The following is a 14,708-nucleotide window of genomic DNA, read 5'->3' on the forward strand; positions in this document are numbered from 1 at the left end:
ATTTGACTTGAGATTCTAAATTTTTAAGCAAATCACGTTTCGACTGAAAATGTTATAAACTTGTTTGCATTTGTTTCAAAAAAACCTTGATTTATTAACTTTTTTGATCACAAATATTGAATAAAATTGAAAAAAATATACATACTGCTTTATAAACTGCTACTCCATCATTTATAATAGATGTATGTATTGTTTATTCCTATCTCGTACCAAATCCCTGATCGTCTGTGAAATTAATTTCCACTAAATTTCACTTAATCAATTAATGACTTTTTGCATTCAATACATAAAACAATAAACTCATAATATTTTAAGCAAGCATTAGAGAACTTTCGTAATTTTTATAATAATTTGTATCTCACAATAATAGCATTCATCTGTCGAAAATAAATAAAATAATTTGTAATGCAGAACTCATAAACCAAAATCAATAGCCCATGACAACATTTCCACACATCACTTTCCAAACATTTAGAAAAAAAGATACAAAAATTAAAAAAAAAAAACTTTCCCAACACACAAACTGGAACGAACGGAAGCGGGTGGAATCATTTAAAAAAATTAGCTCTTTTCAAATAAATTTTGGAAAAATGTTCCGCATTTTTCTTCACAACAATCTCACATTTTTTGTTTTTGGGGAATCTTTTTTTAATAAAAACAAAAAAAAAAAAAACAAACATATTCTTGTCTCTAAGAATTTAAACGCAGCATCATTAAAAAATATTTAAATTCTCATTTCTCACTCACACACACACAATCAAATCGAACGAAAATATTTAATCGTACGCTACATCGTATATACTGACTACTGAGCAATTTGAAAAATTATATCTTCAAGCGAAATATTTTGTGAAGAACAACAAGGTCACAAGTAAATAATAAAGATAAACAAAAGGCAAAAGATACAAAGATAAAATGTATACGAGAGTATAGTATATTGCAACGCTCGCTCTTCAATACTTTATATGCTCATACTGACACTGACCTCGTTTGTTCGTTAAAAAAAGGGAGTTTGTTCAATTAGCGGCGGACAGACCCCATCAAATTTATAATAAATATAATTAAAAATTAAGAAAAAAAAAAAAAACAATTCATCAGCGAACTAACATCGCGAACCGTTCACTGGAACTGGTACCGTTAGACTAAAAAACTTAACAGACAATAATACGCACACAAGTCCCATTCCCATCATCACATCACTATACAAAATACAACACCATCATCGTCATTATTATTAACACACTGCGCGGGTTGAAGGGGAGGGGAAGGGAAAAGTGCGAGAAACCTAAGGAATTACACATATTCACTTGGCCCTAAAAATTTGGCAAGTCTCCATCAATCATCAACACACAAAAGCCCCACCCTTTCTTTAACAATCGGGGGAGAATCTACTGCTGAAAATTACTTGACTTTTCTTTTTTTTCGTTGTTGTAATTTTCGAAAGAGGGGGAGGGGGGACTATTGTTGGTCTTTGAGAATACTTGAAGGCATATCAAGTATTTATATCGATTTCGATGACATGATTACAGCTGAGTTAGAGAAATACGCAATTCGCATCGCTAAGCAGCTGGAATGAGAATGTTACACTGCGCGACGTTTCTTTTAGGTTCATTTTTTTTTTTTTTTTGAGATTTAAGATATAGTGTGTCATTTTGAAGAAAGGTATACAATGAGCTAGTCATCGTATCGTAATAAATGCAAATGATTTCTTTTCTAATATAAGCTGCGGTTTTGCTTTATGGCTTTACTTAAATAGCAAATTTAATGTATTAAAATAATTCGATGTGTATTTAAAAAAATATTGGGTTCCGTTATTTTTGTAGTACCTAGATATCCTGGAAGACCTCCAAAAAAAAGGTGTCTGGCGGTGAGCAAGATATCTCTCATCCAAATCACTTAAAATTGAAAAAACCAAAAGATTAATTTCCAGGATAGACGAATGCAGGTAATGAACGAAGTTAAAATTTTGATTTTTGACAAAATGGCGGCTGCCCAAAGAAAAGAAATCGTTTCTTTTACGAAAATTTTTTCTTTAAAGTGGCTTCAAAAATCGAATTATTGTCAAAAACCTTATTTCTTCGTTAATAACGTTACAAAAGTATCTAAGAAGATCGTGTAAAAATTTCAAGCCGATCGGTTCAGCCATTTAGGAGAAATTTTGCTCGCACTGACTTTGAAAACACAGTTTTGAGAAAGCGGGTTTTTAAATTTTTGGAACCATGTAAATTGAGTTAAAAAGTCTTCACAAATACGCCATTTTCTCCGAAACTAATTGCAGTATCAATATGAAATTTTTGGACGATATTCTCATATACAGGGTGCCCGGTAGAAAATGGATAAGCCGGAAATGGCTGATAGGTGCACTTTTGACTGTTCTGAAACCGAATAGAAAAAGTTTCTATCGCAACCAGTTTAGAAAATATTAGCTTTTTTTCGTTCAGTGTACTTTAAATTTCATTATCTTACGTTTTCTTTAACCACAACCACGAATGAATGAATTTTATAAATTTCTTATTTTTATAATTTTCTACAATAATTGGCTCACTGCATACGAAGTTGAAAGTTTTTATAACTGTTGCATCTTTTCTTTAAAAAAATTTTTAAATTTGTTTTTCGATGCAAAATGTGAAAAAAATTTGTTTATAAAAATTTACCTGTGGTATAAAAAATATCCATAGGAACGTAGGTGGCCAACTTTTTTAAAAATATGCGCGTCCAAAGGAGATTGCAGAATGGTAAAAGTTTTTAGCAAATCTAGAGTTACTAGGAAGTTATTGGTACCGAAGTGCAAAAAAATCCTATTAATTTAATAAATTATTTTAACTGTAAAATCTGAAGTTTTTCACATTGCTGCCACAAATGCATGGATTCCATCAGTTTTTTTAATCAGTCATATTTTACAATAATTCTTCTTACACATAACTATTGAAAAAGTGTTAAAACCGTTGAACAATGGCTATAAAAAAATAATTTAACTTTTTTTTAATGCAAAGTAGAAAAAAAAAATATTTGTTTGTTCAGTTTAAGCATGGGCATACAATTGTGCATCGGGACAGCTTGTTTTAAGTTTTGACTTCTTAATGATCTCGTTTTAAAGAAAAATTGAGATTTTTGGTCCCGTTGGCATAATACAACCTCATCAAAAATGTTGCAATGTTTTCGAATTTGTGTTCAATTCCCAATCTTATTGGGCTACGAAAAACATCCAATATTTGTTAGATGCAATTTAATTTACAGTTAATATTGAGAGCCACTTCTTGTTTTATCTTTTAAACTGGTTATTAGCAAATTAGCAAACAAATATTTTTTTTCTACTTTGCATTAAAAAAAGTTAAATTATTTTTTTATAGCCATTGTTCAACGGTTTTAACACTTTTTTAATAGTTATATGTAAGAAGAATTATTGTAAAATATGACTGATTAAAAAAACTGATGGAATCCATGCATTTGTGACAGCAATGTAAAAAAACTTCAGGGGTCGAATTACAGCATACGATTACGATCATTCGTTAACGTTTTACATATTTGTTTCTCTATTTAATTAATAGAAAAAGATAGGGACACATAGCAACCATACGATAACGAACGTATGCCGTAATTCGACCCCAGATTTTACAGTTAAAATAATTTATTAAATTAATAGGATTTTTTTGCACTTTGGTACCAATAACTTCCTAGTAACTCTAGATTTGCTAAAAACTTTTACCATTCTGCAATCCCCTTTAGACGCGCACATTTTTAAAAAAGTTGGCCACCTACATTCCTATGGATTTTTTTTATACCACAGGTGTTTGAAAATTTTAATAAAAAAATTTTTTTTCACATTTTACATCGAAAAACAAATTTCAAAAATTTTTTAAAGAAAAGATGCAACAGTTATAAAAACTTTTAACTTCGTATGTAGTGAGCTAATTATTGTAGAAAATTATAAAAATAAAAAATTTATAAAATTCATTCATTCTTGGTTGTGGTTAAAGAAAACGTAAGATAATGAAATTTAAAGTACACTGAACGAAAAAAAGCTAGTATTTTCTAAACTGGTTGCGATAGAAACTTTTTCTATTCGGTTTCAGAACATTAAAAAGTGCACCTATCAGCCATTTCAGGCTTATCCATTTTCTACTGTACATAAAGTCTATATGCGTGAAAAACCGGGAAAATTTCGGACTTTTTTCAGTTTTTAGCTTTTTAAAATGTAAATGGTGCATAAAATGGAAAATTTTTCTAGGAACCAGTTAAATGTGATACAATTTGATGTAATTTGAGCGTAACCACAGCTCTGTGTCCCAAACTTCTTGAAATTACTTGAAATTTACTTAATGAATATTCCACCACACCGAACAAATTATGGCTCGCATGAACCTTTAACACGCAAGTGCAAACTTTTAAATTTAAATTCAAACCTTTTTGATTTAAACTTTTATAAAAATAGATTAAAAACTGTCTTAAAAACAAGTGTAGTGTAAATGTTTGTGTTTATTTTTATGTCTTTTTTGTTGCTCAAGTAATTATTTTGTTTGTATTTCTTTAATGTATGTTTCATTTAATATTTAATTCAATGTTTTTTTTTCTTAGTGTACGTTTTTTGTAGTTATTATTTGCTTACTAACTACTAACACTGCACTAAGTGACGAGCCGGATAACACAGTTTTGTGTTGGCAAATTGTCGCAAGACGGTGCTGGCTATAAGCGCTCTTCGGCTATGAACTGATAGTGTAAGAAATAAATCACTCCAAAAGTTGAATACTTTTAACACGAAGTTGAGTAAGCAAGATTATATTATATAAATAATTAATTTATTTATTTGGTATCAAAGTTTATCTTCAAGATCTTTGAATGGCAAATTTGAATTGACTACCCAGAAATCCGGAATTAAATTCAACCGAACATGCCAGGGAAATGTTGAAAAGGCGTGTTCACGACCGAAATCCACCTCCAAAAAATCTTGAACAGCTAAAAACTGTTGTGAAAGACAACAGAGCTTGTTACACTGATTACAAACCGGTATATGTAAAAATGCCGTACCACCTCCAAAACATGGGCCAAGAGGGCCCCAAAAAACGGACATCTATTGCTATAAAATAAGCTCCGTTAAACAGTTTTAGATTTTTTACAGTTTTGGAAATTCCATTTTTTTCATCATTTAACCAAATTCGAATGCAATGTCAAGCATATTATGTAAAGTTTGGCTATTTGCATAAAATATTCTGTCACCACTGCCACATAACAATTCAAGAAGAGAAATTTTCTTGTTTCGTACTGTTTACAGTGTGATTTTTGAGTAGTCCGATTTTAGTATTTGACTTTGTTTTTTGTATTTAAATTATTTTGAGGCCGTTATTTTAATAGTTTGGTATATTAAAAAATAAAAAAAAAAAAAATAAATGGTTCATGTCTTTTGCCACCGGAGAGCGTAATAGCCTATATTATTACTATAGTTCACTAAATGGAGAGTCAAAAATAGAGGATATCAAAAAATTGTGACTTCGGCTAAATTCGTATGCAGTTATGACTTATGTTATGAGTATAAATCTCAATGTGTGTCATGTTTGGTACTCTATAGCGTCCTCCATTTTGTAAACCGCTCAATGTCTCGAGGACGACTTTTCTTTTCGCGCCGCAAATTTGCAAGAACCAATCTCATTAAAAACTTAATTTTCTTTCTTTACTTCTTGGACTTTGTATGTTTTTTAATGTTTTTTAATGTTTTTAGCTATAGTTAACCTGCGGGAAAAACTTAAAGCGCTGATATTCCGGAAGTAATATAAAGTACCTATACTATACTTCGCAAAAAACTTAAAAAAAAAAACTGAAATGAATCAATAAAATGTTTCCTCACTGTTTAAGCACACATATCCAGCTATCGCTTGTGATACATCTGAGTATTTAACGTACGCGTTATCACTCACAGATGCGAAATTCAGAAAGCAAATAAAAAGAGAAAAAAAAACTGTAAGCCTAAAAAGTCTGAATGTGTAAATATTCTTTGCTGGTAGAAACGAAGCTGGGGCACGTTCCAATTGGACTTGACAGTCGGTACTCAGTTGAAACACGACGCAGTTGAGTAAGAACAAAAAAAACAGAATTCAATTAAAGAGAATTATAAGGAGAAAAAAAGCGATGTGCGAAAAAAGAATAAAGTCATAAGTACATTATGGCTGTCATGCATGGAAGACTTTTGTTTAAAGAAGACGAAGTGATATCAGAGCTTTTGAGACTAGAAATAAAAATGCAAAATTAGTATTCGTTTGTTAATAAAATTAACACACCCAACAGTTTCGAATATAAAACTTCGAGCACTCCCAAAAAGGCAATAAAAACAGTCTTTTTCAATAGTTTACTAGGTTAGGAGTTACAAAAATCGAATAAAAACTTCAGCACATTCTTTTAAACATTCATGTAAACAATCCAAAGCACTTAACATCACCTCAATTCTACAGAGGATTTTTTTCCAATAAAACCCACCGTGTGCACCTGACACACCAAAATCAAATAAAATTGAGAAACAAAATCTCCAAATCCGCACTTAAAATGCAATAAACTGCTTTACAAACACACTGGGTGGGATGTATTTTTTTTCCAATAAATTGAAAAAAAAAACTTACTATTACTAGAATCCACATCATAAGCCAACCTTCTTCAACCTTCCTCCTAGCTCTATACGAAATAAAACAGAGCCAAAGAGTTCAATAACTTTTTAATTAGTCAACAAACAACCATCAGTATGAACTTCCATCATCGGAACAAACTGGAAATAGCTGAAATCTGCTATCGCCTCGGCATAGCAGTATAGATTGACGTGGTGCTTATACCGCTCCGACATCTAACAAAAAAAAAAAATGAAAAAAATCCCCATCATGTTCTGCTCTTTAAATGGTTTTTCTCAAGCCACCATCGAAGCTCCGATTAATTTATTCACCCAACCTATAACTCACTTAACATTTTCCAATCGATTGAGTCCCGAACTAGCTGCAAACCAGCAACTTCGTCTGGAAACTCTTGTTGGGTGCTGGTTTATCCGTTCATTTTATCTTCTTTTTTTAACTTTTTTTTTTTTGCTGCTGTATGCAGATATGAATGTATCTATCTATATGCAATTAAAAGATCAAACATGAAGTTTTACGACTTACAGTCTTGATCAAAAGTATTCAACGACTTATTGTAGTCTTCAAAACGACTTTACTCAAAAAATTGTTTTAATATAAGCTAAGCATAAAATAATTTATTTAAATGGAAAGCAAAACTCATAAAAACATATCCTAAATTAATGATTTTTTAGGTGTACCTTATAAGTTTAGGAAAGGCCGTAGATCCTAAACTTCTGAAGTGTAAAAAGAATATCTGAAAACCTTCAAATTCCCAAATAATACAAAACCTTCGTTAATTAATAATAAAAGAAAACTCAAGTTCTCACATAGCTACTATAATAAAGCTTTGCATAGAAGTAATTTTTGTATAGAAAAAATAACTTGGGTAACAGTTTCTTTAAACTTGCTTGTAAATGTATGAAGAAGTCTTCTCTAAAATTTCGGTTAATAAAAACATTACATTGGTTAGATAAAGACGTGCATTTCCCCAGCCCGGACCAACCGCAAAATTTAAAAAAAAAGTATGCAAAAGTTTTGTACAAGTTTTGTACAGTTTTGTACAACCAAAGCTGAGTTTTGTACAAGCTTACAACGAAAGTTATATAAAGCCGGTTTTAAGGAAAAACTTCTTTAAGATTTCCTAAAAAGTTTATAGGTAGATGAACTTGTTTTATGATCTTTTATGGCTCTTTTAATTATTAAGTTTTTGCTTTTCAAAAGAAATATTATAGCATAGCTAAGTGGCTAAAAATGAGGATTGTGAGCCAGCAGATTCCGATTCCGGGTGCTACCTGATCAAATCATAATTTGGATTTGCTAATTAATGGAGTAACTAAAGCTCAAAAAAAGCCAATATTAAGGAACCCGGCCGAACAGCTCTGATTTTGATGATCTTTTTTTTCAAACGTCAGTTTATAAAAATAATTTAACCTCTATAGATCAAAAATTGCCGCTGCTGCCGTTTTATTTTTTTTAAATTTAATTGAAGATTTTTGTGAACAAAAAAAAATTTTGTTTTAAAAAATTTTGCTAAATAAACTGATGCCAAAAGATTTACTAGGAAATTAAAGGAAACAAATTAAAGGGAGTGAGAAACAATCTTCCATCGTTTAAGCGATAGATGCAATTTTCTCATAAATTGACTTCAAACACAAAAAAAAATATTTTAACACAACGGCCGGCAGCACCTACAATATTTAAATATACATTTTTAGAAAGCTAGAAGCTTGTTCATATTTGTAAAATTAAAATTAGGTAAATTGAACTCAGGGTTTTTGAAAAAATGGTAATCAAACTCAGATTTTTGGAAAAATAAATTATTGAAAAAATTTTAACATGGCGTTTTTAAAACTTTTTCGTAATAGGTATAAAATGCATTTATTTTTCAAATTTTTTTGGCCACATTTATTATGATTTGAAATTATAAAAAAAAATGCCAACGTTAAAGTAGAAATTTTTATTTGTTTGCTGTCTTTTTTTTATCAAATGTTCTCTGTTTGTTCTTTGGAGTTTTTTGTTTCAAGACAACATCGTTAAACATCGACAACGTTAAAGGATTGTCCTGAAGAAAAACTAGGTCATAATTTTAGATAAGTACCTTTATTTGATATATCATGAAGTAAACAGCGCGCCGCCGTAGAAAGAATGCATGAAATGAAATCAATAAATTACTGCAAAAAGTTAAGGACTTAAAATGCAACCATGTGGAATACCGGCAGAGCTTTTAAACTATTCTGTAAACTTAGATCCATCCCCTACTATTGCTTTTGAAGAGGAAAGTTGCTTTTGCTAAACTGCTAACTGTTACTAGAAATCCTACAAAGCACAAGAAACCTCTTGATCATTATCAATATATTTAAGAAGTTTATTTGAAACACATTGACAGATAATTTCTTAAACTAAAGTGTTTCCACCTCTACAACATCACAGGAAAAATAAAAGTTGTCGAAAGACTTTTGTTCAAGACTTTATGTACAGCTATAATAATAAAGGTACTTCACTTTTCTTGTTGAGCTGATCCAGTTTAACGGAAAGAAAGTGGCGTTTAATTATTATAAACAGCATTTGGTCATTTGATTGAGATCATAGATTAAAAGTATCTACACGCAGGTTAATCGCCGCGTATGACGCAGCAACAGCAGCGGCGGCGGAGGAGGTCTACGCAGTCGTTGGCCGCATCCAAAATAGTAACTTTCTATTCATGCACTGCAATTTATTTTATATCTCTTTACAACACATGGCGACAAAACCTTGATATCAATTTTTTTTCATTTTAATTTATTCACTAGTCAGACGAAAGTACGAAGTACTGGAGTAGTTGTTAAATGTTGTGTCTAGTTGATTTCGAAGTAGACAAAGTGGAGCTATTAAAAAAGATTGTAGTCAAAGATTTGTCGCATAGGTACTGGTACATTTATGCAAACAAAAAGAAAAAAGATACACATTTTTTATTTTTCTTTTAAATAAATGTTTAAGTCTACTTTTAGCTTAATTTTGTTAGTTATTTTTTTGTTTGAATGACTTCTCGTGTTACGCTTATTTTCACAGTCTCATAATTTTGTGTGTATAAAAAGATAACAATAAATAAATTGTAGAAGCATCGTGATAAAGAAAAAGATAAATTATATCGAATTTGTTGCTCTGTTTCTTGTTTTGATTTTTTTTTTTGTTTATTTGTTTTTGTGATGCAGTAAATCTGGGTCAGACAAAAAAAGGGAAAGTTCCTAATTCTTTGAAATTTTTTTTTTTTGTCTTTCAATGGTTTGATTCTGAGTTTTAGATTGTTTTCATTTTGATTTCATTTTCAGTTGTGGTTTATTTCTATTTATTTTTAATGAATTTATAAACGTTTTGTTTTGGTTTTGATTTCACTTTCTGGATGTGATTTAATTTTTATGTTTTCAACCATGACGGGAAATTGAGAGTTCCATTTAACAGTCAAGTTATACAGAAATGAGTTATGGATTAGCTGCACCAGAAAATGAAACAAGTCCAAAATAAACAAGGAAAAAAAGTTTCCGAAAGAAATATTGGATATGTAAATTAACGATGGTTAGTAATCTTTGGGACATCATTGGGATCAAATTGACGGATCGAGAACCATTGATGCAACTAGAGCAGAAATATTAGGGCCTATAACTAAACTTTTCGTTTTAAACTGCTTGCTGATTCGCCATAAAAAAGGTAGAATACAAACTTTTGTCGAACGTCGAACAACTTCAAACACGAATTGATGGTTCACATTTGTCTTCATGGGGAGTTTTTATAAACTATTTAAAAATCCGGATTTAAAAAAAATCCTGTCTTCTAAATCCGGCTCCGTGAAGCCAGAACTGCGACCTCAAAATTTTTGAACCAAATTTGTCTAATTCGTTTGTCCACCGTTTGTCCATGTTTGTCCACCCAAAATTTTCGTTTGTCCACCCTTCAAAAAAATTTTAGAGCAAATTCTTTTTTTTTATAGGAAGTCTGAAAAATGAAAAATCGTCTAAAACGGTCAAATTTTGAGATAGGTGTATAAAACCAACTGCAATCGTTTGTCCACCTCGAGTTCTATATACATACCAAATATTATCGTTTTTCCACCCCCCGTTTAGGAGCAATTTAAAAAACAAATTTTGCACTGAAAAATTAAAACTCCCCTAAAATCCCCAAAAATCAATTTTCATCAAAAATTCAAACTGCTGTCGTTTGTCCACCTCGAGTTCTTTACGTATACCAAAAATCATCGTTTGTCCACCCTCTGTTTAGGAGATATTCCAAAAAGCATTTTTTTATAGCAACTTAAAAAAAGTACGCATACACCACAGTGTACCTCTACTGAAAATTAAAAAGTCCTCAAAAATTATTATTTTTCAAAAATTCAAACGGCAATCGTTTGTCCACCTCGAGAAATGTATACAAACAAAAAATCATCGTTTGTCCACCCTACGTTTAGGAGATATTCAAAAAACAAAATTTGTACTGAAAAATTCAAAGTCCCATAAAATCTCCAAAATTTGACTTTTTTCAAAATTTCAAATTTCTGTCGTTTGTCCACCTCGAGTTCTACACGTATGCCAAAAATCGTCGTTTGTCCACCCTACGTTTAAAAGATATTCAAAAAACAAATTTTGTACTGAAAATTTCAAAGTCCCATAAAATCTCCAAAATTTGACTTTTTTCAAAATTTCAAATTTCTGTCGTTTGTCCACCTCGAGTTCTACACGTATGCCAAAAATCGTCGTTTGTCCACCCTACGTTTAGAAGATATTCAAAAAACAAATTTTGTACTGAAAATTTCAAAGTCCCATAAAATCTCCAAAATTTGACTTTTTTCAAAATTTCAAATTTCTGTCGTTTGTCCACCTCGAGTTCTACACGTATGCCAAAAATCGTCGTTTGTCCACCCTACGTTTAGAAGATATTCAAAAAACAAATTTTGTACTGAAAATTTCAAAGTCCCATAAAATCTCCAAAATTTGACTTTTTTCAAAATTTCAAATTTCTGTCGTTTGTCCACCTCGAGTTCTATACGTGTCGAAAAAATCGTCGTTTGTCCACCCTACGTTTAAAAGATATTCAAAAAACAAATTTTGTACTGAAAATTTCAAAGTCCCATAAAATCTCCAAAATTTGACTTTTTTCAAAATTTCAAATTTCTGTCGTTTGTCCACCTCGAGTTCTATACGTATACCAAAAATCGTTGTTTGTCCACCCTACGTTTAAAAGATATTCAAAAAACAAATTTTGTACTGAAAATTTCAAAGTCCCATAAAATCTCCAAAATTTGACTTTTTTCAAAATTTCAAATTTCTGTCGTTTGTCCACCTGGAGTTCTATACGTATACCAAAAATCGTTGTTTGTCCACCCTACGTTTAAAAGATATTCAAAAAACAAATTTTGTACTGAAAATTTCAAAGTCCCATAAAATCTCCAAAATTTGACTTTTTTCAAAATTTCAAATTTCTGTCGTTTGTCCACCTCGAGTTCTACACGTATGCCAAAAATCGTCGTTTGTCCACCCTACGTTTAGAAGATATTCAAAAAACAAATTTTGTACTGAAAATTTCAAAGTCCCATAAAATCTCCAAAATTTGACTTTTTTCAAAATTTCAAATTTCTGTCGTTTGTCCACCTCGAGTTCTACACGTATGCCAAAAATCGTCGTTTGTCCACCCTACGTTTAAAAGATATTCAAAAAACAAATTTTGTACTGAAAATTTCAAAGTCCCATAAAATCTCCAAAATTTGACTTTTTTCAAAATTTCAAATTTCTGTCGTTTGTCCACCTCGAGTTCTATACGTATACCAAAAATCGTCGTTTGTCCACCCTACGTTTAAAAGATATTCAAAAAACAAATTTTGTACTGAAAATTTCAAAGTCCCATAAAATCTCCAAAATTTGACTTTTTTCAAAATTTCAAATTTCTGTCGTTTGTCCACCTCGAGTTCTATACGTATACCAAAAATCGTCGTTTGTCCACCCTACGTTTAAAAGATATTCAAAAAACAAATTTTGTACTGAAAATTTCAAAGTCCCATAAAATCTCCAAAATTTGACTTTTTTCAAAATTTCAAATTTCTGTCGTTTGTCCACCTCGAGTTCTATACGTATACCAAAAATCGTCGTTTGTCCACCCTACGTTTAAAAGATATTCAAAAAACAAATTTTGTACTGAAAATTTCAAAGTCCCATAAAATCTCCAAAATTTGACTTTTTTCAAAATTTAAAATTTCTGTCGTTTGTCCACCTCGAGTTCTATACGTATACCAAAAATTGTCGTTTGTCCACCTTACTTTCAGAAAATATTAAAAAAAAACAAAAAATTCAAGGTCCCATAAAATCCCCTAAAAATTTTTGTTTCAAAAATGTTACCGCTTATTCTTATTCAAATAACTAAGCACTCTCTCAGTACTAGGTTCACTTTATCTAATTATATGAAAAAAAGTATCCAAAAATGGTATGAAAAGCCAAAAATTTGTTTGACAATTTTTAATTTCGCAGTAAGAAATTTTTTTTTTATTAACTTACTTTTTTTTTGAAAATTAAATGATTAGGTATTTCAAATGTATCCTTTCATTTTTTATAAAGTGATCCGTTGTTGAGGTATGAATAGTTTAATTCAAGAGTATGAATATTTGTTTGAAGACAGAAAATGAAGTCTTTAAAAACAAATAAGCTAAATGAATAGCCTTTCAAAAAATAATAAATGACTTTATCAAAAAAAAATGTCTCACTTCGTTAAGAGAAAATAAGACAGTTCTATTTCTATTTCACCATTTTAAATAAAATCTTTACTTCTAAAATTGTAAAACCAGAAAAATTAAGCTTTCACATGCTTTTTGTTTTGTCATGATACGATTATTTTTCATTGAGAAACAGCTTATCAAAAATCACTAAAAAAAGAATCACGAATTTTGTTTGTTCCTAAAATTTTTTGGGCTACTGTATTTAGTTCATATAAATAGTTTAAGTTAGTATGGTAAATTAAAGTGCTAAGTTATTTGAATAAGAATTAGTGCTAAAATTATTGTAAAAAAAATTTTTGGGGTTTTTGTTATTTTTACTAAGGAATGTATGCGTATTTTCTTGAGAGTTGCTATCGAAAAATTCTTTTTGGAATATCTCTTAAACGTAGGGTGGACAAACGACGATTTTTGGTATACGTGAAGAACTCGAGGTGGACAAACGACAGAAATTTGAAATTTTGAAAAAAGTCAAATTTTGGAGATTTTATGGGACTTTGAAATTTTCAGTACAAAATTTGTTTTTTGAATATCTTTTAAACGTAGGGTGGACAAACGACGATTTTTGGCATACGTGTAGAACTCAAGGTGGACAAACGACAGAAATTTGAAATTTTGAAAATAGTCAATTTTTGGAGATTTTATGGGACTTTGAAATGTTCAGTACAAAATTTGTTTTTTGAATATCTTTTAAACGTAGGGTGGACAAACGACGATTTTTTCGACACGTATAGAACTCGAGGTGGACAAACGACAGAAATTTGAAATTTTGAAAAAAGTCAAATTTTGGAGATTTTATGGGACTTTGAAATTTTCAGTACAAAATTTGTTTTTTGAATATCTTTTAAACGTAGGGTGGACAAACGACGATTTTTGGCATACGTGTAGAACTCAAGGTGGACAAACGACAGAAATTTGAAATTTTGAAAATAGTCAATTTTTGGAGATTTTATGGGACTTTGAAATGTTCAGTACAAAATTTGTTTTTTGAATATCTTTTAAACGTAGGGTGGACAAACGACGATTTTTTCGACACGTATAGAACTCGAGGTGGACAAACGACAGAAATTTGAAATTTTGAAAAAAGTCAAATTTTGGAGATTTTATGGGACTTTGAAATTTTCAGTACAAAATTTGTTTTTTGAATATCTTTTAAACGTAGGGTGGACAAACGACGATTTTTGGCATACGTGTAGAACTCAAGGTGGACAAACGACAGAAATTTGAAATTTTGAAAATAGTCAATTTTTGGAGATTTTATGGGACTTTGAAATTTTCAGTACAAAATTTGTTTTTTGAATATCTTTTAAACGTAGGGTGGACAAACGACGATTTTTGGTACACGTATAGAACTCGAGGTGGACAAACGACAGAAATTTGAAATTTTGAAA

At 30.5% G+C, this 14,708-nt stretch overlaps 1 protein-coding gene across 3 annotated transcripts in view; it reads right to left on the minus strand.

The window, feature by feature from the left end:
- LOC129916082 (GTPase-activating protein CdGAPr) overlaps positions 1-14,708 on the minus strand; it is a 146,139-nt gene that overhangs the window by 42,214 nt on the left and 89,217 nt on the right. The window contains exon 1 of one of the 3 annotated variants that reach the window (XM_055995864.1): positions 986-1,083. The exons of 1 other annotated variant lie outside the window; for it this stretch is intronic. The gene's annotated coding sequence lies outside the window, so the exon portion shown is untranslated. Of the gene's footprint in view, positions 1-145; positions 472-985; positions 1,084-14,708 lie in introns of those variants that run through there. One more of the 3 variants, XM_055995863.1, reaches the window with a different exon arrangement.

Source organism: Episyrphus balteatus, chromosome 3, assembly GCF_945859705.1.
Source record: "Episyrphus balteatus chromosome 3, idEpiBalt1.1, whole genome shotgun sequence".
In the NCBI taxonomy this organism is placed as follows: Eukaryota; Metazoa; Arthropoda; class Insecta; order Diptera; family Syrphidae; genus Episyrphus; species Episyrphus balteatus.